The sequence below is a fragment of the Mchenga conophoros genome, linkage group LG15 (genome assembly GCF_057382185.1).
Source record: "Mchenga conophoros isolate Kocher_MC1m ecotype Shallow Benthic linkage group LG15, M_conophoros_male_GT1.1, whole genome shotgun sequence".
NCBI lineage: Eukaryota > Metazoa > Chordata > Actinopteri > Cichliformes > Cichlidae > Mchenga > Mchenga conophoros.
The window spans coordinates 34,151,150-34,177,960 of NC_140540.1; the positions used below are offsets into that span (position 1 = coordinate 34,151,150).

The following is a 26,811-nucleotide window of genomic DNA, read 5'->3' on the forward strand; positions in this document are numbered from 1 at the left end:
ATTCACGATTTCATCCAAGCAGCCACTACGCAGAAAGCGGCATACAAGAGACCTACGACTACTCCTTCCGCTACTGTGGAACTGTTCCCTGTGGGTGTTCTAGGAACTGCTATTGGACCTGTCGACGTCGTACCGGAAATACACGTTAACGCAGAGCTTGTTCCTGTTCTTACTTTCACAATTAAAGTCTTCTAATGCGAGGAATTTTGTATAAATAATTAAATAACATTATTTATGAATAATATAATTTTAGTAATCTCGGGGCTTTCGTGACATTTGCAAGTTTAATGACTTACTGTGTAGTGTTCCAGTAACACGTATTGTGTAGTTCTGGCTCACTAAATAACTGATGAGGATGTGCAGTTGTGCACTGAACAGGCTCTATCCATGAATGCAGTGCACAAAAAAGCATTATGGTGTATTGCTCGTAGGGATGGGAAGCTTCTGAAGCGCAGGTGTTAGAAAAACCAAGGCCACGGACCATTGTTCCCTCTAATTTTTCATGTGTCTGAGCGAACACACAAACTCCCTGTGAGCAACAGTAGACGTGTGCACTGTGGTCACGCCAGCATCGAATCCATCCAAGTTACATGGCTTATTAAAATAATCCAATTACAGCATTTACAATTATGTTAGACTACTTTTAATTAACTGCTTTAGCCCACTTACAATGAAAAAAAAATCTTGTTCATGACCTGTGTAGTATGTTAACACTATTGGAAGTAACTTAACTTGAAGTAAAAATAACTTGAACTCCAATTTTGAAAACACAACTTTCTTTTTTTTTTTTTTTTTAATAAAGCCCTGACTTGTATTATGAGTAGGAGTCTGGCCTGGGAGAGAGTCCTGTAACCCTCTGTCTGCAAAATACAGTATATAATGACCAATATTGGGCAATTAATTATATAGTTACTTCTCCAAAAAAGTAACTGAGTTATGCAAGTTTTTTGCAGCTGTTTACCTAAAAATGCAGCCAAGGCGTTTAAAAAAAAAACAAAAACATTTCAAACTATTTACAGAACAATCAGGTGTTCTGCATCAAATTTGATGCAACACAAATTATTTGTGCCACTCCAAAAATTATTTCTGTCCACTATGAGATAAAGGAGAAAAACACTCCTGTAACACCTGTAACATTCAGTGGTCGCCTCACTGTTCTGACACACACAACAAAACTATTGACTACACTACACACTAACTACACAAGATTTGCGCTAAACGTTGCAAATCTCTCACATCTTAAAACACTGCTGTCACTCCTTAAACTTCCCCCCTTCCTAAACAACTAAATGCCATTTGGGGGGTGGTGTTGTTTTTGCTCACAGGCTTTCGAGCGTTTTCCTTATAAAACGCTGTTTTTACCGTTTCGTCCCGCAGTAAATATAAACAACGATAGTATTCAGGAAGAAAACCAAACATTGCATATATATATATATATATATTTTTTTTTATCATAACTCTGGTTTTACGTGGCCTATCAACACAATTTAAAAACCTGGTATAAAGTCCACCTTTTCCGTCAATTGCTCCGTCTGTCCTGCTCACATCTCCAATGGTTGTACACGTTGTCATTAACGTGGCTTCACTCCACATCAGCCACGCTGCTTTGCTAACTAAAACACCGGTGTCGGCACATAAGGACGCTGTCATAGCCTGTCAACGACGTTGATTAGCTGCGTATATACGAATGTGAATCACAATATTGCCTGGGCTATGGGATAAGGAACATTGCCACTGACCTTCACCCCAGTTTCGACAGGTACTGTACACCGGGCACCATTATTCCAATGTTTCACTAACCAGCACCCCCGCTATGTTTTTGCCGTGGATTGTGAAGCCCAATATGGATTATGCAAGCACTCAAACACTGGAATCTAAAGTGTAATCTGTAGCTTAAACTCACAACTGAATATCTCAACAAAAACCTCCTCTCTGCTTTCAATGAAAAAATAAAACAGCAGGAATTTTCAGCTCTTACTCCCTTTCATCAGAAAACTTTATTTGCTGCAATAAGTTACTTTATCATCACTATAACACATTACTCATATAACACCATAAAAATATATTTATACTGTTAAAAGAAATGTCAGAAAAACATCCATTAAATACAGGTGATCCCTTTTTTTCATTACCACTGACGCTTCTGCTGTAATAATCTCATAAAGAGCAGGAGTAATGCAGTTTCACTATGACCCAGTAAAACATCATGCCAGTGTTATAAGATACAGCATCCACGGCAGTATAAAGTAAAGTTTCTAGCACGAAGCTGAAACGAACACCTGGAAAGCTTCAAAATCAACCAAAAACAAAGCAGACTGATCTCACAACAGCTGGAAACATGTTTGGTTATTCCAACGAATATAGCAGACTCAGAATGATTTACTTTGTAAATTAAGTTACTGAAAGCAACAGGAATATTAAAAGAGAGAGAATTTTGCTGAAGTACACTGATCACTATAGTCACAGACTGCTTTCTTTAACAGTTCCAATATGTTTCTGGCCTCCTAAATATGTGTTGATCATAATTATTAACAGTCTGGTATAATAAGTAGCTTTGTTCGGAACTGTGCAGAGCTTGTCTGTGTCACTGTAGTGTATTGGTGTAGTGAAATTGTCCAGCAGATGTCACCATGGACACAGGTTGACTCTAGTTGAAACTAAGGGGTCATTCAACTTGTGCAGTTAGCTTCAAAGCATAACCCTACTTGAAAATTGGAAAAAAAAATGGAAATGTGCCAAGGATGATGTGTGCTCACAGTCAGCTGTTCTCATGTGTGGTGATTTCACTGATCCACTTCTGCACCTAGTGAAAATATCCTTTCATGGGATATAAAACTCTGACCATTGAGGGGATGTGCGCCAGTGATGTGCATCCTGCCCAGAATGCCAAGTGGCGAACCGCAAGACAATATCCTGAAGCATTGCTACTGGCCAGCATTTCTGCAACAGAAACTGTGGCACAGGCACCGTTTCAGGTCATCTCCCAAGTCAGAATTCCGAAAGAGATACTGACTGATTGGGGCACCTTGTTCATCCGTATGCAGTACCTACAAAAATGAGTCCAAGAAATGGCACCTGGTGAAGAGGCAACAGGATCATGAGCACCCAGGACTCACTCGTAGTGATGTAGTCCTCTGGAAGAGCATCTGCAGTGGAAACTGCATATAACCTTAATGTGGCAGGTTGCAATATAGTTGAACTAAACAGATTTATTGTCCGAAGGCCAAACAAAATGCACATTTATTTCCCCAATTGGACCATTGCAGCTTTTGCTATACTGGTCCACTTGAAAGTCATATTTTATTAGATTTGTATTAGGATTTTGATTTATTACAATCAGAATGGACAAGAAGAAAGAGAAGACGAGAAGAAAGTTAACAGAAGAAGAGAGAGAGGGCACTAAAAATTAGGGGTGCAACGATACACAAAATTCACGGTTCGGTTCGGTTCGATACTTTGGTGTCACGGTTCGATATTTTTTCGATACAAAAAAATGTTCATGCCTTTTTAATTTGTCATTTATTAAAATTATAAATATATATTTTAACTCAAAAGTACAGTTTTTAAATTTAACCCTAACCCTTGTGCCAGTTTTTTATTTTGACAGCGAATGCGCACCTGCGGACCACTTATGTGCAGCCCTGGTTATATAGCTCGTCATATTGCAGCCACAGAAATTCTTTTGTCCATGAAACCATAAAGCTGCACTTTCTTTTTGCCTTATAGTCTGATTTGTCATAACTTCTCCGTTTTGTGGTAAGCTTTTCTTTGGCTGTCACTTCTTCACCCCGACCTGTCTTATTTGGCTCAGCAGAACTAAAATATATATTCTGCTACTTTTACACACGCACTCACATAAGCTCAGCGATTCTCTGCGCGATCAACCTCTCACATGTTTAAGCTTGCTGCGGGAGATTTCACTTGTCATGTTTGCATAGTAAGCTAACGATTAATAAGACGATGTCAGAGGAACTGGTGCGCAAATTATCATCACTCACAGATCAGTGCTGTCATTGCAAAGTGAAAGCAAAAAAACAAGCGCAAATTCAAACGCGATTTCAATATGTCACATATTGACAGTGGCTCACCGATGCCAATGACATAATTACCCAGCTACATTTCCGAAAGAATGCAAAAGCATTGACATATATTTTTCCTACAATAGCCCGACGGGCAGGGAAGAGATAGATTTTGGTAGCCCGACTGGAAAGATCGCTAGCTCCGGGATGTCGGGCTAGCGATTTTGCAAGCCCTGTATCTGATTGAGGAATCACTCATCTTTGGAAAAGAGAGTTTATTACAGAGAAATGTCTCTTTCCAAAATAAAAGCTATACTATCCGCTTCTTCTGGGCTATATTCTCAGCAGCATAAGGAGAATCAGGTGCTAACAGCTGTCTAAATGACTCGGCTAAAGTTAGTAGCATGCTTGTTGTTTTTGTCTTTGCACTAGGATGATGTCGGCGTAAATGTGCAGTCATATTCGTTGTGTTCCCACTAGTGCTTTCAGGTTAATCTCGTTGAAATGACCTTAACGCCACAACACGGCAAATCTCCGTTAACGAGCTACCGCCGATCGCCCCGTGCATGGGGCTAGACGGCCAACACGTTAACGAGCTAACTGCGCTAACACACTAGTTCACACCAATGTAATTAAGCATTGCATGGCACATCCAACATACTGTTTTACTTTAGTCCATGACTCGCTTACCTTCAGGGTCATACGTCACATGAAAACCAAAATAATTCCAAACGCCAGATCTGAATGAGGGTGGGGGAGGTGCCCTGCGCTCTTCCTTCTGACTATGCTGTCTGTGTTGAGCGCTCAGTGGATCTGCGCTCGACAGTGCAGCCTAGGCAGAGTAGTCGAACACAGATTCACTGAGCGCTCAACACAGACAGCATAGTCAGAAGGAAAGTTGATAAAATAAATTACAAATGTTGTATTGTTCGATACATATGCGTACCGAACCGAAAGCACTGTATCGAACGGTTCAATATCGATACGAATATCGTTGCACCCCTACTAAAAATCTTCACCACCTGCTGAAATAAAATGTAAAAAAAAAACATGCAAAAAACTACACAGCAGGGAAACCTCAACAGCAACCATCATATGCATAAGTAGCAGTAAATATTAAATATTTAATGTTACTGAGCACACACAGTGTTAATGACACATCACATGTTTAGAGGCAGCAGCCAACCAAGATTGTATGCATTTGTTTGGACACCTGTGTGTGAGTCCACACAGCCTGGCCCCCCTAGGACATGAAGCAGGCATGGAGGAGACCCGGGCCCAAGACATCTATAGGCACCCCAGAGCACGAGAGCCCCAGGAGGACCACCGCAGGGGCAGTCACACCACCCACCAAGAAAAGACCTGAGGAGAGCCCCAGACGGGGTTCACCCAGCAGCTATGGTGCAAAAGCCCCCGCCCCAGATGGTGAACAGAGAACGTGGGTGTGAGAAAACCCCATGCCTCAATCGGCCCTCTCATATGTTGTGTTGATGCATGCTGTTCTAAAGTGCATTTAAAACAGGGGAGGAGCATGGCGCCAACAACCTTCAGCCAGATAACAGCTGGTGACAGCTCGGCCCCTCCCAATACCCTAAATGTCTACATGCAATTTAAAATTGAAAAGTGGGCACAGGCACCAGAGGTGAGGCTAAATAAACAGACCGTTCTCTGCACGCCATCCAGTGTGCCTACCCCCAAGGACCTATATGAATGTGTTGTGAGAGTGTAAATAATGTGTCTAAGTTATGGAATAAAATTGAGGCACAGGTGACCAGGAGGGGAGGGCAATACCTCCCCTGCACCTCAGTGACATACCTGTACCTCAAGGCCCTGCATGTGTGTGTGTGTGGGTGGGGGGGTGATGGAGCGGGAGGAGGGAGGTAATTAGAGAATAATATAAATCCCATCTCAATGAGAATGACACTGGATGAAAGAGGACATTAATAGCTACATTTTGATGTATATATTATACATGTAGGGAAAAGGTCTGGGTGTGAAAGAAGGAAAAAGAAATTCTTTTTCAAATTATTCTCCAGCCTCAGTTTTTACAGCTGATGATATCATCATGCAGTGTTGGGAAAATTCCATGAAGAATCAAATTCTTCATGAAACCTAAACTGTTCCTGTGAAAAAAAAGAGAAAAAAAAAGATGTCAAAAACACAGAATTACCGGATAAAAGTCTTGTGACTCATATAAAGTTTGATGAAAGTTTGGCCAAGTGCTAGGGCTCCAGAGTGGCCTGGGTTGGTGCAATTTTTTGGAATTTCATAAAAACTATGCAATGAATTGCTGAAAAAAATACAAGCACATATGTTCAAAAGAAGAAGAATCTAATGGTCCCTGAATGGTTTCTCTAAGTTGAACGATGTTGAAGGACTACACTGGAACAGAGGGAACACACAGGCAGGGATGACTAGACATGGAAACAGAGGGAGCAGAGAATATCATGAGGGGCAATGAGATCAAACCCTAGGACCTAGAAGTAGCAAAACTAAAACACAGACGGCAGTAGTAATTTTAAAGAATAAAAAACAAACAAAAAAACAAACAAACACAGGCATCAACTTGTAACTAACTTACTAGGCACTAAGGAAGAAAGACGGAGGGAAGTAAAGACTGAGACAATTTATTTTTGGGCTGATCACCATTTCTCGTGAACATCCTAACCTCATGAGGCATTTCTGAATATCTCACCAAGCTTGTACCACAATGATTGTACAATATACAGTTTTAAAAAGATACAAATTTCAAGAATTGTGAGAACAAATAAATTTGACAAAAATGTGGTGCTGAGATGATTCCGACAGTAGGGGGCAGCAAAGGCTAAACCTGTGTATAAAGTGCAAACGTCACATTGAGAGTCAAAGTCTACCAGCTGTGTGTGTCTGTGTATGTGCACAGTGTGTCTAGGGGGTGGGGGTTTGAGGACTTTAAAAAGATTACATTTTGTGAGCAAAACATTTTAGATGTCACATTATTTTATTTTTAAAAAATATGTTGTGTTCAAGTCTAGAGCACTGTGCTATAAAATCTGCTGCATTGAACACTAATGAACTGCCTGCCAGTATTTCTTAAAACCTGACAGATTTGCCCACGCCACTCTCTCTCTGTCTCTCACACACACACATGCATACACACCCACACATAAACACAAGCAGAATTAATCTAGATTTAGCGGGTGGAAGATTGCTGCGCTTGATGGCGAGCCAATCTCATTACATAATGCTTCCCCCCATCTGTTTTCATTAGAAGTTAATCTATACAGACCAACTGTCAGTTTCTCCTATGATCCTGACATGTCAAAATCACACACCATTCATTTTAAAACTGTTTAGTTAAAGTGCAATACTTTTTGTAAATAGTCAACAGTGCAATAGACTCAATACTTGAAATGTGCAATTCACTTGTATTTTTATTTTTTATTCCTATTTATTCTATTTATCCCCTTTGTATATTTTATTTATATTTGTCTCTGTATTTATATATGTGTGTGTGTGTGTGTGTGTGTGTGTGTGTGTGTGTGTGTGTGTGTGTGTGTGTGTGTGTGTGTGTGTGTATATATATATAACAGTTCTGTAACTGTAACTTTGGTCGTTGCTGTGCTTTTTTTGGAAGTCGAATTTCCCAGAGGAACCCACCCGAGGGATTAATAAAGTTCTATCTTATCTTATCTTATCTAAACTCATTATCCCAGACAGTTGTTTATCTTCAGAGTTGCACATGTGACAGCTTTTTCTTTTTTTAATGAATAAATGAAGAGCTGGCAGCAGAGCTATAGGCAGAATAGCCTCTGCTATATCTGAAACCTGAAAGTCAGGAATAACCCATTAAAAACAAGTTGGATTAACTGTAACACGTTGTAGTGTTATTGCCCTTTATAACTGATCAAAGTGTTTGTGCAAAGTAAGTACAACAAAAATATGCTTCCAATAACGTGTGTCATAGCCTCCCCTTGTTTGTTATTGCCTTGGAGTCTCTATGAGGAGCTGAGCAGAGGTTAGCTTTTTTACTTCCACACATCAACCTGATCACTTGGTTCTAATCATTCTCATTACTGACCTGCATTTAAAGACCAGCTCAAGCACTCAATCTCTACCAGATTGTCTGGCTCCTTAGTGTGGTAATGAGACGCATCTATGCTACTCCTGCAAACCTGTCATTTCTATATGCTAACTAATTTGTTTCCCCTGTTTCATGGCTGAAATGTGGAATGTTTACCAGAATTACCCACCAGTTTTCATTGAGCTCATCCGCTTCTCCGGTAAATCTTCCTTTGAACACTCAACCAACTGCTCACTCTCCATTCTTTATTTCTACGAAAAAAATGACCAGTCTCCCTCAAAATTTCTCCCTACGGTCTTGCATTAAGCTATCACACTCACATTCTCCTTCTCCCAATGGTCAACACTTGGCAAAAATCCCAACTTGGATCCCCTGGACTAAGTGCTCTCCCCTCTCTCCCATGGTCCCATGGCTTCTTGGACCCTGCTGATGTTGCGTTTCAGAATGCCACATCAACCTCTTCAGACGTTTTTTGCTGGGGGGGCGGCGGCGGGGGGGGGGGGGGGGGGGGGGGGCTGTGGTGGTAATCTGATCCAGTGCTCCTTGGCCACGTCTCACTTGCTCACACTCCTCTTCCTTAGCTCACATCGTTAAATTATTTTACCCAGTGGGTCTCCTTGGAGATGAGGCTTTGGCCAGGACTGAAGCCTTTTCCCTCTTAAACCCAATTGAAACTTACCCCTTTTAATTACTTTTTGGAAGGACTTTTTAATCACCCTTTAGCAACTGAGACATAGTTAAAAGGTTATTAAATTTGAGGTAATAAGAGCATGGCTGTCAGGATGTGCAGCTGCAGATTGTGTAAGTTTTGTGTGAGGACCAAAATGCAGACAAAGGAGGCTAGACTAAAACTTAACAAATAGCGAGCTGTTTATTATGGAAGCTGAAAACCATAACTCACCGAGCAGGGCCCATCCACTTAGTTATTTCTCGAAATTACCCTGAGTACTTGGTTTTCTTATCTCACCACCTAATAAGCCCGTTCTCTTAAGATAACCCTGGTGGAAAGTCATAACACTTCTATTACTTGCTTGAAAAATGTAAAGAAACTCAAATGGTAAATGGACTGGTTCTTATCAGTGTTGGGCAAGTTACTTTGAAGTAATTAATTATAATTACTAGTTACTTCTTCAAAAAAGTAACTGAGTTACAAGATTCTAAAAGTAATTAATTACTTGAAAAGTAACTATTGCTTATGTTACGGCCCTAGCTGGGCCTCCTGAAATTGCCCTTGTGTGGGTGTGCTTTTTCTCTCCGCCTCTTCCTCTCTTGCTACACCCCTCTGTCTCTCTCTCACTCTCCTCTCTCCCCAGGACACAGCTGCTCTTGATTAGCCTCGTTGGCCACCTGAATCCAGTCAGCAATCACCTCTGAGGCTATTTAAGCTGGGGTGAGCTGTGAGCAGGGTGGTTTTTCTCTGGTGTTCCCACATTGGGCGTTGAAGGTGTTGGGAGAGATCCTATAGTGTGGAAGCAGTGTGCAGTGTAATTGCTTCACGTGAGTAGTGTGGGCTTGTGGGCCTCGGCAGCAGTAAAACTAGCTGCTGCTAGTAACAGGGTGAGCTTGTGGGTAGTGATGGGCAGATGAAGCCCCATGAAGCACTGAAGCTTTTCATCCAATTGGTTCACCCCAACGCGAAGCTTCATGAAGCTTCATTTGCTCTAGCAGGACACCTACTGGACGTAAAAATAATAGCTGGTATGAATTTGAAGAGTGTGGCATTTTGCACACAGCCTGTAAATGTCAACAACAAAAGGAGTGTGTAAAACATGTATATTGTAGTGATGCAGTATACTGTGTATATTTATGCTGGCAGTATGGAAAGACAATAAAAACAAAGCACAAATTTAAATATCACACACGTCACTTATTGCATTGTATGATATTGTTATATCATTTAGTAACATTACAGCATGCTATAGTATCATGGCATTTGATGGCTCACCTGGTCTTGCTCCACAATCGGTGTTCCCCTTATTCTCATGCATAGCTCTGTAGTGCCTAAGCATGGATGAGGTGTTGTTGTTATATTCCAGCTCCCTGGCACATAGCAAACACCTCACCTTGTACAAAAGTACAGACAGCCTAACATAGGTTTTATTGCACCATCAGTATTATGAAAATCCATCTTCTGTGGAAATTCACATACCTTGTTGGGAGGAATAAGATCAAAATGTTCCCACACAGGGGAGGACATCCTCCTCTTCTTAGCTGGCTCCATTCTCTCCTGACTTTCTCTCCTCACTCTCATAAACCTCCAAACTGTCTCCAAACTCTCACTAACCGCAACTCTCCATCAAACACCCACATTTTGGATGAAGTCTGAGGGGTTTATATCGCTCTCATAGCTCGCGGAAAAAATTCGAACCGCTTCATGAACCAGTCACGTGGTACAGCCGGGCAGCGAGGCTTCGGACGTCATCATTTTCAGCTCCTCCCATAAATGAAGCAAGCCTCGATACGCGCTTCGCGGAAACGCCCCCTCATTACTCGACACACGCTCCGAAGCCTCGATACAGAACGTCCCATCACTACTTGTGGGTCCCTGGAAGTGCCTCTTCGTGGTGTGGAGTTTTTTGTTTGGTTGTTGTGTTCCGTGTTTTGCAACCTTTTTCCTTTTTCCAAGTGTTATTGGTAAAACTGCGTTGCCGGCTCTTTATGTTAAGATTATCTATAATAAAGGCTATTTTATTTACTAAACACACCTGTCTGTTTTCCTTTTCATTCTGTTTCCGGACCCATTTGTTACTGGTCCCCTCACTTGCACGCCTAGACCCCTTTGTGGGGGACGTAACAATGTGGGGGCTCGTCCGGAATATGAATGGAAGGAACAGCAATTGAGTTTTAGTGTGTTGTTCGCCGGTGGCTTGTTTAGTTGCATTGTGTCTGCTGCGCTCTCTCTCTGGTTAGCAGAGGGGAGTGTCTAGCTGAGCGTGAACTCCTCCTTCAGGCACTCATTTTTTGTTTTGCCTGTTTTATTTTCGGAATAATCCCGGGTGGGGATTAGTTCCCTGTCGGAGGTAGGCTTGTCAGTGCTTTGTGCACTTGATGCTTAGCCTTTAAAGTTGCCTCGAGCCTGGTACACTTCAGAAGCTAAGCAGGCTAAGATTTTAGTAGGTAGGTCTGGGGAGAGAGTCGGTGGTATTTTTATTTTTTGGTTAACCTGTTGCCACACATTTCCCACCTATTTTTCATTTGTGTATTGGAGGTGGTGCTGCTTTGTTGTTACTGTTATCCTCAGGTAGTTTTAGTTTTAATGGCTATTACCGTGTTTAAGGAAAACCCTTCGCTTGTCCAGCTGGACGCCTGTAGGAAGAGGGATTTGCATGAGGTGGCATCATTTTATGGCATTTGTGTCTCCACAGCTCTGCATAAGGCTGAGCTGAAAGCTGCTCTTGTGTCTGGCTTGGTGGAGAAAGGGATAGTGGGTCTGCCAGTCTACCTGAGCATGGTGTAACGTCTCAGCCTGTTCCACAGGTGCCAGATCAAGCTGTAGCTCCTTCAGTGTCTACGCCTGTTGCTCAGGGGATCCCTGAGGACAAGCCGATGACACTGCCTCACTTCGAACCACTCTCCATAGAGTCATCAGTAGGTTCGAAGCAGGATGCTAGGCTACGTGTCCGCCTGGCTCGTCTCCAGTTGGAAAAGGAGGATCGTGAGAGGGAGTTCCAGCTAAAGGAGTTGGAGCTTAAGCGTTTAGACACAGAGCTTGCCAGAGCCAGGGAGGTTGAATTGAAAAAGGTGGAGGCGGAGACAGCTGTTAAGTTGCGACAGTTGGAACTCCAGCAGGCTTCCCTTTCTCCGGCTGCCTCCATTCGGCAGGCAGACACACCGTTTGATGTAGGGAAAAACAGTCGTCTGGTTCCGGTGTTCCGCGACACTGAGGTTGACAGCTACTTCGGGTGGTTTGAACGAATAGCCACAGCCTTACACTGGCCACGGGAGTCGTGGGCCATTTTGCTACAATGTAAGCTGGTAGGTAAAGCTCAGGAAGTTTGTTCCTCATTGTCAGGTGAGGACAGTCTGACTTATGACAAGCTGAAAAGTGCCATCCTTCTAGCTTATAAGCTCGTCCCAGAAGCCTATAGGCAGCGTTTCTGGGGATTAAAAATGGGACAGGGTCAATCCTACCGAGATTATGCAAGGAAGAAAAGTATGCTTTTTGATCGGTGGTGTGTGTCCAGCAAAGCTACTGACCTGGCGTCGGTTCGTGAATTAATGCTGATAGAGGAATTTAAGAACTGCGTCTCCAAGCGCATCGCAGTATACCTCAGTGAACATAAGGTGTCCTCATTACAGCAGGCTGCAACACTGGCTGATGAGTTTGCCCTCATCCATAAAACCAGTGTCATTAAGAATGACCAACGCGACGCCTCAGTGAAGGTTAGTGATGTGCCAGCTGCACAGTACCCAAAGAGTGAGGTACTTGTGTCCCATCCCAAAGCAAAACGGAAGCGTTTTCTGTTTAAAGTCTGGCCATTTGATAGCAAATTGTGAGGCCTACAAACAGAAACAGTTGGTCTCGAGGGCTAGGAGTGTGCCAGCTAGCAAAGCTGATACAGGTGTGGTTTCAAGATCCAAAACAAAGCTCTGTTTCTTCTGCCACAAACCTGGCCACCTGATTGCTCACTGTTCGAAAGCCAACTCAAGGCAAAATCGATCTGCTTTCAAAAGAGTGAACTGTGGTTCGCAAACAGACAAAGTTGCCAGTCCTAGGCAACAATTGGAGCATAATTGCTCAGTGGTCTCATTTGGTGAATGTCAGAGGTCGACTAATTCTGAGCTGCCACCTGTTGACCATCTTCCAGATGACCTACAGTGTGACAGATTGTGTGTGACACAACCATTCCAACCTGCACCTCTGGCTAACCAGCATGCCTTTCGCCATGACCTAGCGAAAAAGCATCAGAAGTGTTGCTGTAAGGCCTTCTAGCTGCCTTACGGGTTCTCCATATGTGATGGCTCAAAAAACATCTGGCTGTCACTTGAGACACTATGTTGAGGGACTTGAGCCAACCCCGTGCAGTGTTTTCAACCCATCAAAAAGGTCTTGGCAGATTTGGCAGGGTATGCCTAACTGTTATTATGGTGCATGGTAGGTATATGTTTAAAGGTTGGGTAGGACGTTCTGTGACAAACCACTGGTTTGTATTTATGGGAGGGGGTGTTACGGCCCTAGCTGGGCCTCCTGAAACTGCCCTTGTGTGGGTGTGGTTTTTCTCTCCGCCTCTTCCTCTCTTGTTACACCCCTCTGTCTCTCTCTCACTCTCCTCTCTCCCGAGGACACAGCTGCTCTTGATTAGTCTCGTTGGCCACATGAATCCAGTCAGCAATCACCTCTGAGGCTATTTAAGCTGGGGGTGAGCTGTGAGCAGGGTGGTTTGTCTGGGAGAGATCCTATAGTGTGGAAGCATTGTGCAGTGTAACTGCTTCACGTGAGTAGTGTGGGCTTGTGGGCCTCGGCAGCAGTAAAACTAGCTGCTGCTAGTGACAGGGGGAGCTTGTGGGCCCTTGGAAGTAGTGATGGGCAGATGAAGCCCCATGAAGCACTGAAGCTTTTCATCCAATTGGTTCGCCCCAACGCGAAGCTTCATGAAGCTTCATTTGCTCTAGCAGGACACCTACTGGACGTAAAAATAATAGCTGGCATGAATTTGAAGAGTGTGGCATTTTGCACACAGCCTGTAAATGTCAACAACAAAAGGAGTGTGTAAAACATGTATATTGTAGTGATGGCAGTATACTGTGTATATTTATAGTGGCAGTATGGGAAATGATTATTTGGAAATGCTTGAAATGGAAATGATCATTTACTGTGAGGTGAGGTGTGGTTGGGGTGTGGACAGTAGTTGTGCTTTTGTAACGTTGAGGTATGGACAGCTACACACTGCCTGTTCACATTTTATTCTGTAAAAACTAAATTTTCACTGCTTTTATGGCCTTTTTAGTGGGGAGAACATAGCTAGGATTTAATGATTTAACAAATCTTTTGAATCCTTTGTCCTCCACAATGCTAAATGGCTGGGAGTCCTCAATCACCATGCTGACCAGGTCTTCATCTATTTGAGATTGTTCTCCTGAGGAAAGACAATAAAGATAAAGCACAAATATAAATATCACACACGTAACTTATTACAGTTGTATAATATTGTTATATCATTTAGTAACATTACTGCATGCTATATTATCATTGCATTTGATGGCTCACCTGGTCTTGCTCCACAATCGGTGTCCCCCTTATTCTCATGCAGTGTAGTGCCTAAGCATGGATGAGGTGTTGTTGTTATATCCCAGCTCCCTGGCACATAGCAAACACTTCACCTTGTACAAAAGTCAAGACAGCTCAACATAAATTGTATTGCACCATCAGTATCATGAAAATACATCTTCTGTAGAAATTTACATACCTTGTTGGGAGGAATAAGATCAAAATGTTCCCACACAGGGGAGGACATCCTCCTCTTCTTAGCTGGCTCCATTCTCTCCTGACTTTCTCTCCTCACTCTCATAAACCTCCAAACTCTCACTAACCGCAACTCTCCATCAAACACCCACATTTTGATTGAAGTCTGAGGGGTTTATATCGCTGTCATATCTCGCGGCAAAGTTCGAACCACTTCATGAACCAGTCACGTGGTACAGCCGGGCAGTGAGGCTTCGGACGTCATCATTTTCAGCTCCTCCCATAAATGAAGCAAGCCTCGATACGCGCTTCGCGGAAACGCCCCCTCCATTACTCGACACACGCTCCGAAGCCTCGATACAGAACGTCCCATCACTACTTGGAAGTGCCTCCTCGTGGTGTGGAGTTTTTTTGTTTTGTTTTTTTTGTTTTTTTTTTGTTTGGTTGTTGTGTTCCGTGTTTTTGCAACCTTTTTCCAAGTGTTATTGGTAAAACGACGTTGCCGGCTCTTTATGTTAAGATTATCTATAATAAAGACTATTTTATTTACTAAAAACACCTGTCTGTTTTCCTTTTCATTCTGTTTCCGGACCCATTTGTTACTGGTCCCCTCACTCGCACAGTGTTGGGGAGTAACGGAATACATGTACCGCCGTTACGTATTTAGAATACAAAATATGAGTAACTGTATTCCGTTACAGTTACCGTTTAAAAAGGTGGTATTCAGAATACAGTTACTTTGTTGAAATAAATGGAATACACTGGGGTACTTTCCTGTTTCATTTTGTCGCGGGTCAGGACTGTTTGGGTTTTGTTTGACAACTACGTTCTTTTGTTCCAGGCGGCAGCGTTACGGTTGCCATGGTTACAGGGCGACACGCTCTCTCTCTCTGCGCCTTTTCGTTGTTGTTGTTGTTGTGCTAAGCTAACAGGCAGAATGCTACAAGCATAGCTCTAAAGAATGTAGCATCATGTTCAGTGTAGTCCGTGCTGCTGGGAGAATGGACTGCCATACACGTTATCCCAGCCAACATGTATATATGGGCCCCACCTGGTTTTTGCTCGGGCTGGATGGGTACCATGTGGGCATGGGCTCAAACTGGGCTTTTTGTATGGGGCCTACTTGGGTTCTTCACATTAAACCCATATGGGCCATCCCAAGTGAGCACTTTTAGTAGGTCCTAGCTGGGTCAAACATGGGAAACACTTAACTTGGTCCAAAATGGGAAACACATGTAGGACCCACTTGGGTTTTCCACCTGGGATAGACATGGGCAAACACAGTCATTTAAGGATAGGCTGTTGTTGTGTGCCCCAGGTGGGGCAAAGTTAGGTAATCAATATATGTTTTAGTATCGATGACACAGGTGGGCCCCACCTGGTCAAACTAAATGGGTCGCACATGGGCAAATGCAAGTCAGACCCTGAAAACATGTCTATGTGGGCCCCAGGTGGGGCAAAGTGAGGTAATCAATATATTTTTTTAGCACTGATGACATAGGTGGGGCCCACCTGGTCAAACTATATGGGTCGCACATGGGCAAATGCAAGTCAGACCCTGAAACATGTCTATGTGGGCCCCAGGTGGGGCAAAGTTAGGTAATCAATATATTTTTTTAGCACTGATGACATAGGTGGGGCCCACCTGGTCAAACTATATGGGTCACACATGGGCAAATGCAAGTTAGACCCTGAAAACATGTCTATGTAGGCCCCATATGGGTTATGTTAAGTTAATATGGGCATATATTTTATGTGGGCTCAAGATTGTTTAGTATATATGGGACCCACTTGGGTTTCTCACATGAAAGCCATATGGGCAAAACCAAGTGGGAACATATAGTAGGTCCTGGCTGGGTCAAACATGGGAAACACTTCACTTGTTTCAAAATGGGAAACACACGTAGGACCCACTTGGGTTTTTCACCTGGGTTAGACATGGGCAAACACAGTCATTTAAAGAAAAGCGTTTTCTGTGTGCCCCAAGTAGGGCAAAGTTAGGTAATCAGTATATATTTTTTAGTACTGATGACACAGGTGGGGCCTACCTGGCCAAACTATATGGGTCACACATGAGCAAATGCAAGTCAGACCCTGAAAACATGTCTATGTGGGCCCCATATGGGTTATGTTAAGTTAATATGGGCATATATTTTATGTGGGCTCAAGATTGTTTAGTATATATGGGACCCACTTAGGTTTCTCACATTAAAGCCATATGGGCAAAACCGAGTGGAAACATATAGTAGGTCCTGGCTGGGTCAAACATGGGAAACACTTCACTTGTTTCAAAATGGGAAACACACGTAGGACCCACTTGGGTTTTTCACCTGGGTTAGACATGGGCAAACACAGTCATTTAAAGAAAAGCATTTGCTGTGTGCCCCAGGTGGGGCAAAGTGAGGTAATCGGTATATATTTTTTGGTACTGATGACATAGGTGGGGCCCACCTGGTCAAACTATATGTGTCACACATGGGCAAATGCAAGTCAGACCCTGAAAACATCTCTATGTGGGCCCCAAATGGGTTGTGTTAAATTAATATGGGCATATATTTTACATGGGCTCAAGATTGTTTAGTATATATGGGACCCACTTGCGTTTCTAACATCAAATCCATATGGGTGGGCATCCAATGTAGGTCCTAGTTGGGTTAGTGATGGTAAATGTGTACATTGGTTCAAAATGGTAGCACATGCTTATGTGAGGATTCTTCTTCTGTGAAGAGCCTGAGAAAGTGTTATTTGAATAAAGGAGGATTTATTCCAAACAAGCCCATCACAGATTGCGCACAACCCAGGGAGTTCTGAAAGTCAAATTGTAAAAATAATCTCAAAAGAAAGTATGAACATAACTCTCTTTTATAACCTGCAGACGGCACCCATGTGGTACCATTCTCTAAGAAATCACCCTAACTTTAACATATTTGGCACAACCTCAGTCTATCACTTTTGCTACCCTTACGTACAGTCAGATGTTCTTGACCCTTCATTTTTGACCCTCTCAGTATTTAGCCTTGGCTAGCAAATGTACTCAAAGTCCACATTGAGACCTCAAGATGTTATGTGTTATCAGACACTACAACCCAGCTGTCAAGTGAGACTATAGGAACTTTGGTGTTTTTGAACATTCAATGTTACTCAAAACACTCTGCACACTATTCCAAATAACTGGTTTGAAACTGGTTACTTTTTAATTTTAGATTTCATTTTATGTACTTAATGTGAACTCTGCATGGTAGGCTGCATGGTGAGGCTCAGATAAGATAAAATAAGGACTTCATGATTCTTCTTAGGTAAATTCACTTGTCACAGCAGCAATAATAAGTGATTAAAACGGACACAAGAGTAGAAAAAAAGAAAAGCAAAAAATACGGATAAAAAACCTAAGATAAAAGTGAATTACACAGACAAAATCCAGATTTGGCATTTGCAAATTAAGGATTACTGGTTGTTCAAACAATTAAGACTATTTACTTGAGCAAACATGCAGTTGAGGATTTTTAGTAGATCAGACACACTCTACTGTATTAGAGAAAAGACAGTTAGTTACATGGAAGATGGAAGTTTTGGTTAATCAGATCCAGTAAAGCTCCTGAAGTATATTACCGATCTGTTAAAATGTTACTCTTCAAACTTGTGCCCTCAAATTATATAACCAGAAATAATTTATATTTTCTTTGAACTAGTGGAAAGGAGAGGGAATGGGGTCTTTCAAGCAGTCACACTTCAACTGTGAAACTCCCTTGTCCTTATGGTGTATTGACACTATTGAAACTTTTCAAAACCAGTCTAATGTTAGAAGAGCTTTTAGGTAAACTGTTATTCTTCTTCTTATCATTATTATATTTTTATTAATTATATTTCTATTATGATGTTGATTTGGGTGACACTTTTTGATAAATATTATATATTACTTTTTAAAACATATTAACCATCCCTATGCTTAAAAAACTTTTAAAAATAAAATTGTTCTTTTAAACTTGTGCATTGTTTGACTTTTAAAATTTTTGTATCAGGTGTAAAACGACTTTTTAAATAAAGTTGTTTTTAATGTGAGCAGCTACTATTGGCTCGTTTAAAAAGAGGGAGGAGCAGATTGCACCGCCTAGCATCTAGTCTTCGCGGTCTTTCGTCTGTTGCGCCTTTTCTCTCCCTGGTGTTTAAGAACGTGGAGGACAAAAGGATACCAAAGAATCGAAAACTATGACAAAGGTAAATACTTAAAGTTTGATACGTTTTCATCAATGGTTATTTTAGTAACTTTCTATAGTCGTCCTAAACGGTATAAGGGGGAGAAGCATAACATCTTTAGCTAGCAGGTAGAACTGGGTTAATTTGCTGCATTGTCTTTGGCAAACATAATTTAAAGTTAATTAAAAAACTCTTACTGCCTATATTCTACTCAATAAAGTTCATCTTATCTTATTCTGTTTTCATTGCACCATTCTCTCTATACAGTTTTTGAATTTACACACTATAATGTACACGGCAGTTTTTTTCTGTGCTTCTGCAACTGTTTCTTGGGTTTTCCTATAAGGTTTTTGTAATTAATTAAAAAAATTTATATTATTTTTTTGGCTTTAGTGGATTCCTGCTCAGCTAACTCGGCCATTATGCACTACCCAGTAAACAAAATGGCTGAACAGTATCTTAAATGTCTGAACATGAGCTAGTCATACCATGTTACGTAATATTCATGTGCAGTGTAGCAAGGTGATTGTTTAAATTACAGGAGTAGATGCCTGCAGCTGAAACGGTTTTCTGATCTGAATACGGTAATGTTACCAGATATGCATTGTACTATGGGAAAACGGTGGTGGATCAGTGTGTAAAAAGCCCCCAAAAGAAACACGCAGATTCTTTAGCTCAAACACTGTCTGATCACTCTCTTAGATACTGTGCTGTTCCATCTAGTTATTGGTTACTGAGAAATGTTAGGTCATTAATTAATTAAGAGAGTGCAGCTGTTCAGATCAGATGGTGAAGTAGGAAAATGCAGAACATGTTATTATAGCTGAATGCTGTGTAAAATACTAGTAATAAATCTAACTCCCATTTATGGCTTTTACTACTGTGGGGCTAAATAAAAAATTACAGACATAATGAAATCTGCTACAATTACAAAGCTTAAGTTTAAAACAATTATTATATATTAAGCATTTTTTTGCTCTTTTTTTTTTTAAATTCTTTTTGCTAATAATGGACTCAATTTTATTATCAACTTCAAAGACCTATTAAACTTTTAAACCATTAAATCCAGGAAATTAGATGCCCGTAAATGTACGAGACCCTCTTTATGTCTAGTATCCCCAAATATTTAATAATCCTTTCTAAAAGTACACAAATTTTGTTCTTTTCAATTAAATATTGCATGTTCAATGTATTCTTGAGCAGGTAAAAATTCCACTAAATTAGTTTTTGCATATTTTTAAGTATAATCAAATTTTTATAGTTTGCGAGTACTTTTAATTTGGAGATTTTGCCACTTGATTTGAAGTTTGGATAGTGCTTTATAGTAATTTGTAAATGTTTTGAACTCATCTGGCTTCTTAATAATTTAATAAAAAATTAACAAGCCATGTAATAATTTGAAAACCACTAGGGACCACTTATAAAAAAGTAATTCCTTTTTTACTTAAAGGAATTTAGGATTTATGTCTGTCAAGTCATTTGTTCTGGCATAAGTCACCATTTTGATATATCTTCCTGTGACTTTAAAGTCTGTCAGCTAGTTAGATACATTTTTGCACTGCTAGTGTTTGCTGCTTGAATTAGTCAGTTTATCATATAAACACATGCAGTGCCTTTCAAACTTTTAATTACACTGTTCATTTTGTGCATTAGTAAGAGAATCTTTTATATTGAATTATCCTGGGAAAAAACAAAAATGTTTGTATTTTCTCATGCACTTTCTTTCATTTCCTTATCACGTTTAGATTCTTCAAGATCACAAGCACCATCTTTGACATGTAAGTAACTTTCATATTATTTGTATTACTTATTATTATTATTATTATTATTTTTGAAAAGTGATGGTCTTTGGGGCATCCTTTTTTTTTATTGGTATTAAGTATATATATTTATTTAGGCACAGGAGGCAATGATCTATTTTAAAATTTAACATTTATTTAATTTTCATCTTTTATGCTAACAATAATGCCAACAGTGTTCTCTTCACTTGACCCACAACTCTGACAGTTTTGGTCCTCTGCTCTCCTCACAATTGGCTGATTTCCATCTGAGCTGCTACTGTCAACTGCATTAAACTGATTTTACATTGCCTTGTTATTCTAATCTTTATCTGCGTTTTGGACTCCAAACATTCACACCTGCTGTTAGTAACCAGAGCTCACAAGAGTGTAAGGCGTGTAGTTCAATAAAGTGATCGATGTGTTCACTAGCTGATTTCAATAAACCGGTAACTTATCAAATCCATATTTTATAGGAAGTACATTACTGATAAAAGTGGTAATAAACACGGTAACCAATAAAAATTAAAATTTCCTGTTATAAAAAAAAATACTGCTGTGAGCTCGGTTTTCTAACACCAGGTGTGAACATCTACAGTCTTTAAGCGCTGGTAAAGATTGAAAAATAAAAGCATTCAATAACATAACATTAAACACTAAATTAGTTTGATGGTGTTGACTGCAGCAGCTCAATGTTAATCAGCTGATGGTGATGGAAGCAGATGAGCGTTTTTCATCATGGTTGTTAGTGATGTGTTGGTCAAAACGAAACGGCTCTTTGAAGTGAACGACACAAGCGTGTTTTTTCTCTCTCTCTCACCCTCTCTCTCGCACTTTTTTTCCGCTTCACTCTGCACGCGAGCCTTGTGCTTTGCGCTGGGAAGAGGGGGGAGGGGCGGTTGTTACACACACAGTAGCACAGTAACAGAGCAGGAGGGAGAGAGAGAGCAAGAGAGCCAGGGACAACAACGTCACATTAGAAAGGTATAGTAATCATCCACAACTATTTTCAATTGCGGATGATAAAGGATTCAGAAAGTTTATTCATGCAGGCCCATATGACAGAGAATGTGCATCTTCTTTTTGTTTTCATATTATAATTTATATTTAATTGTGTTGTGGTTTGCAGTGTTTTGTGTTGTTTCACTTTAAATTTGTTTAAAAGGAAAAAGCTGAAAATTTAAATAGTTAAAAGTTGAAATGTAAATAGTTGTTTTTTTTGTATTATATGATTTATTTATTACATTTTATGTGGAGAGAATAAATAAAAGTATATTTACGGTGGCTGCTAGAGACAAAGCACGTACAAACCCCAAAACACGTAAAAACTCCATAGCACGTACAAACTCCAAAGCACGTACAAAACACAACAGAAGTGCTCCAGGATGCTAGGCACAGTGTTGAGATTTTGTTACCTAGTGGCTACACAAGCCAGGAAGTACCAACGACCGGATTTGGTGTGTGGTAGTAACAGGTAAATGAACAGCTTTTGGAATTTTTTATGAATATATATGAGTGCTTGTGTATAAATACACAAAAAATACACATATGATTTCAATTGTGTAAATTAAGTGATCTAGATAGCTCTGTTTTGGAAGTTCAGTTGACGCTAGAAATGGGTTTTGGAGTTTGTACATGCTTTGTCTCTAGGGGCCACCATATATATTTATATATAAACATATATAAATAAAACCACGTTTCTTTTTTTACATTAGTAATTCCTTTTGTTCATAATTTTATATTGTTGTTAATAATAAATTAATTAAAGCAACAAAACAACCTGAAGAGCCGGTTGGGAGCCGAAAGAGCCGGCTTTCTAAAAAGAGACGAAAATCCCATCACTAGTTGTGTAATATGCTGGTATTGATATGATCAAAAATGAACTGAGTTGTTTCGTATTCTATAGAAATTGTACATCTAATTAATAACAAGGCTTTCTGCTGATGTTATTAATTAAAAATTTATTGTTTTATTTTTAAGCAACAACTTTTTAGCATGCAATCAGTCCATGCTGTACAGGACAGATTTGTAAACTGTGCATACAAAAATAGACTATTTTACAAAATTGCTCTTTCAACAAATGTAAATCACAGCAGATTTTTTTTGTTGTAGGTGCACTGTCACAACTAGAAATGTGGGGGGAAGTCCTCAAAGTTGAAGGCAGAACAGGAAAATACATGGAAATAACAATTTTCCTTTAAATGGTAAATGGCCTGCATTTTTATAGCGCTTTTCTAGTCCCTAAGGACCCCAAAGCGCTTCACACTACATTCAGTCATTCACCCATTCACACACACAATCACACACTGGCGATGGCAAGCTACATTGTAGCCACAGCTGCCCTGGGGCGCACTGACAGAGCACATCAGTAAAGGTCGATCTGGATACTTGATAACTGTTGGTATAGGTATGACATGAATTTGAATCTCCATTATCACAGGTTTTAATTGGGAGGGAACATGCAGATATACAGGAGGACTATAAACAGCAATTCCTATTGCATACAACTGTTTTAGAAAATACCAACAACACTGTTAATTTATCACTTGCTGGTCTATAGACTTTACAGTGTGGATGGATGGAAAATCCATCTGGCTCCACTCTGGCTGAATTGGTGCTACAAACAACTCTGCGCTCGGCTTTCCTGGCTGTGTGTGGATTTATACTTACACATCCAAATTTTGACCCTATTTTTCTTCCTTTCAGCTGATTGGTCAATTTCATGTCAATCACCAATTAAACAATCCAATCAGAGAACATCTCCAGAAGTTGATTCTGTTCATCTGGACGTAGCATTTTCAGTGGGAGAAAATGCTGCAAGCGCTACGTCCAGATGAACAGAATCAACTTTTGGAGATTTACTTACCTGGATGATTGAGCATGCATCAAGACAATCAGAGAACAGATAGGTTTGGCTGTTGGAGGGCTGCATTACGGAGCTTCAGGTCCTGGAAGAATAAATTCCCTTTTACATACCAGACCAGCATTTTTCTTCATTAGCACGAAGGAAAACAGTCTGTGCGTGTCAGAGTTCTGTGGTTTTTGTGTCACAGGGCTTATAATATGTGTAAAAATCTGGCCAGGGACCATCACATCACACTGCTATCATATTTTTCTGTTGCTATCATGTTTCTTTTCTGAGATGTTGTTACTTTTATGACAGATGTAACGAGAAATCTTCCAGAAAGTTAAATTTTTTATTCTAATCAAATATTTGATTCTGATAACAGATAAAGATTTTTTTTTTTACTTTTGTTCTGCTATTTCATAGTTTATACAAATTTTGGCCAATTCCTATTTATTTTAACCCTTTAGCCCCCAAAAAGTCGCCAGCGACAGGTTTTTCCAAACCTGTCTCGTCAAACCTGAGCTCTGCCAGGGGCCCAACACGCCTGGACTTTTAGAAGAAAAGAGATGTCCGAAAATAAACCACAGGGTCAAATACTTAATTTTGTTCAGTGTTTTAGAGTTATTAATTTGAATTGACTAATTTAAATATTTTATTCATGTACATTTTGATTGCCTTTAGTAAAAATGGCAAAATTTCAATTTCTTTTTTCTTTCTGTTATTAATCCTTGATTACATTCATATAGTATACAGTAGAGGAAAAAACCTACCAGACCTACCAGTTATCCTGCGTAACATTATTGGGGATAAAGGGTTAAGGAAGCGCAATTAATTTTTTTAGTTTAGCTTGTGTTTACTACCATTTTTTTTTTATCACCACACAGTAAACATTAAGTAATATGTAAAGTGTCCATTTATCCTCCATTCCGGTCCATTATCTTAAGCTTAGGCTGCTGCCCCTCGACCCAGTCCGGTACTAAGTAGAGAGGCCCAGACTTCGCTCTCTCCAGGCACTTGGCCCAGCTCTTCCGGGGGAATCCCAAGGCATTCCCAGGCCAGCCGAAAAACATAGTCCCTCCAGCATGTCCTGGGTGTTCTGGGTCTCTTCCTGGTGGGACGTGCCCAAAACACCTCACCAGGGAGGCATCCTAACCAGATGCCAGTATCTAATCTGTCCTTTTTGTATGTTCCCCTCAGGTTGCCATGGTAGCAGATACAGGGGAAACAAGTGTAGACGATGCCACAAGAAGGATGATGAAATTCCTCATATCACCTGAGCTGGCTGTGGAGTACAACATGCTTGGCCGACATGGGGAAAAAAAGTTCAGAGATTTGCGTCTTTTTAATGTTGTGTATGGTAAGTTAGTTTCACTTGAGACATTTGAACTTTAGAAAACTAAACTTTTTTAATAAAGTGTTTGAAAGTGTAACTGAGATTGGTTATCATGCAATTTGTATATATTTTTTGAGGCAATAAAGTGAAATAAACATTGTTCTTTGAAAATCATCACCAAATGAAGTAAGCTAAGATTAACTTTACTTTGGCTTGCCCGTTTTTCTTCTTCTTCATTTGCAGAGGCACTGAAGAATTATTTAACATCAAAAGTCAACTTGCAAGAAGCAGAGAAGGCTCTGTCCAAGTGGTTCAGTGGAGCTAAAGACAGAGGAGGACCGAGGGCTGCAAGGGTACAAAATAGACTTACGGCTCTGTAAAAAAACAAACCCTGCTGATTCAAGATAAGCTTTTGAGTTTTCCATCTGACTTTTTCCCCATGTTGCTACAGTTCCAAATATCTAAGGAATTTTGCTGTAGTTTGACATTTCTAGTTTTTAAACGTTTACGCACTTTGGAATACAGTTACGTAAAATCACAGTTGTTGGACAAAATAAATGTGAAAAATGTTGTTTTGTGTACCCTCGTGATTTTTGAAATGGTTTTATTTACAAACTAGATTTTGTTTGCGGTCAGCTTTAATATATTTGGTGTCTTTGTGTCACAGAACCCGTATTAGCCGTCTGAAAAATTGATTTTGTGACTGTTTTACTACATGGGGCCCACTCAGTGCCAGAACTTAGTCAATTCAAACTAGAAATAAGATGCAAATACAGAACCCACTGCTAATGCCATTCCAACTTTTTAGCTCATGTTTTCCTCATGTTGTACCCACTAAGAACTTGAAAAATGGGGCCTAGGTGGGTTTCAGTGTACTTTGCCCAGTTGGGGTCCATTTAGTTCCCAGATTTTACCTATATAACACCGAGATGGGCTTATAAAATGGGGCCATTATGGAACCCGCGGACAATCCCACTTAAAACCCACTTTTTAGCCTATGTGGTACTCACATGGTACCCACAAAACAACTTGAAAGGTGGGGCCTGGGTGGGTTTCTTTGTACTTTGCCCAGTTGGGGTCCATTTAGTTCCCAGATTTTACCTATATAACACCGAGATGGGCTTACAAAATGGGGCCATTATGGAACCCGCGGACAATCCCACTTAAAACCCACTTTTTAGCCTATGTGGTACTCACATGGTACCCACAAAACAACTTGAAAGGTGGGGCCCGGGTGGGTTTCTGTGTACTTTGCCCAGTTGGGGCCCATTTAGTTCCCAGATTTTACCAATATAATACCGAGATGGGCTTATTAAATGGGGCCATTATGGAACCCGCGGACAATCCCACTTAAAACCCACTTTTTAGCCTATGTGGTGCCCACATGGTACCCACAAAAAACTTGAAAGATGGGGCCCAGGTGGGTTTCTGTGTACTTTGCCCAGTTGGGGCACATTTAGTTCCCAGATTTTACCAATATAACACCGAGATGGGCTTATTAAATGGGGCCATTATGGAACCCGCGGACAATCCCACTTAAAACCCACTTTTTAGCCTATGTGGTGCCCACATGGTACCCACAAAAAACTTGAAAGATGGGGCCCAGGTGGGTTTCTGTGTACTTTTCCCAGTTGGGGCCCATTTAGTTCCCAGATTTTCCTAACATAACACCTATATGGGCATTTAATATGGGGCCATTACGGAACCCGCGGACAATCCTATATGGGGCCCATTTTTCAGCCCATTTCCAAACCATATGGGCCCCACATATAAATGTTGGCTGGGATGTGTCTGTGAGCGCTAGGAGGGAGAAAAAGGGGAGTGGAAAGGTACGAGCAGTCATCGAGCAAAAACGGGAGCTGGAAGCAGAGGTGGGACCAAGTCATTGTTTTGCAAGTCTCAAGTAAGTCTCAAGTCTTTATCCTCAAGTCTCAAGTCAAGTCTCAAGTAATGTCAGGCAAGTCAGAGTCGAGTCTCAAGTCACTGGTGTAAAAGTCCGAGTCAAGTCACAAGTCTGAAACTTTGAATTTCAAGTCCTTTCGAGTCTTTAAAAAAAAAAAAAAAAACGAAAAAATAATGTTGCAGTTATGCTAAATGTAAATATTAGACCATGTAATTTTAAAATCTGTGTTTTTCTCAACACATGACAAAATAGTGAACTTAGAAAATATAC

The 26,811-nt window shown here is 40.6% G+C and overlaps 1 long non-coding RNA gene across 1 annotated transcript; it reads left to right on the forward strand.

Annotated features, from left to right (window-relative positions):
* Positions 1–18,577: 18,577 nt before the first annotated feature.
* Positions 18,578–25,209, forward strand: LOC146558720 (uncharacterized). Its single transcript, XR_014888726.1, has 4 exons — positions 18,578–18,700; positions 20,425–20,457; positions 24,503–24,662; positions 24,882–25,209. It is a non-coding gene; the product is annotated as an uncharacterized LOC146558720 (long non-coding RNA).
* Positions 25,210–26,811: the final 1,602 nt, after the last annotated feature.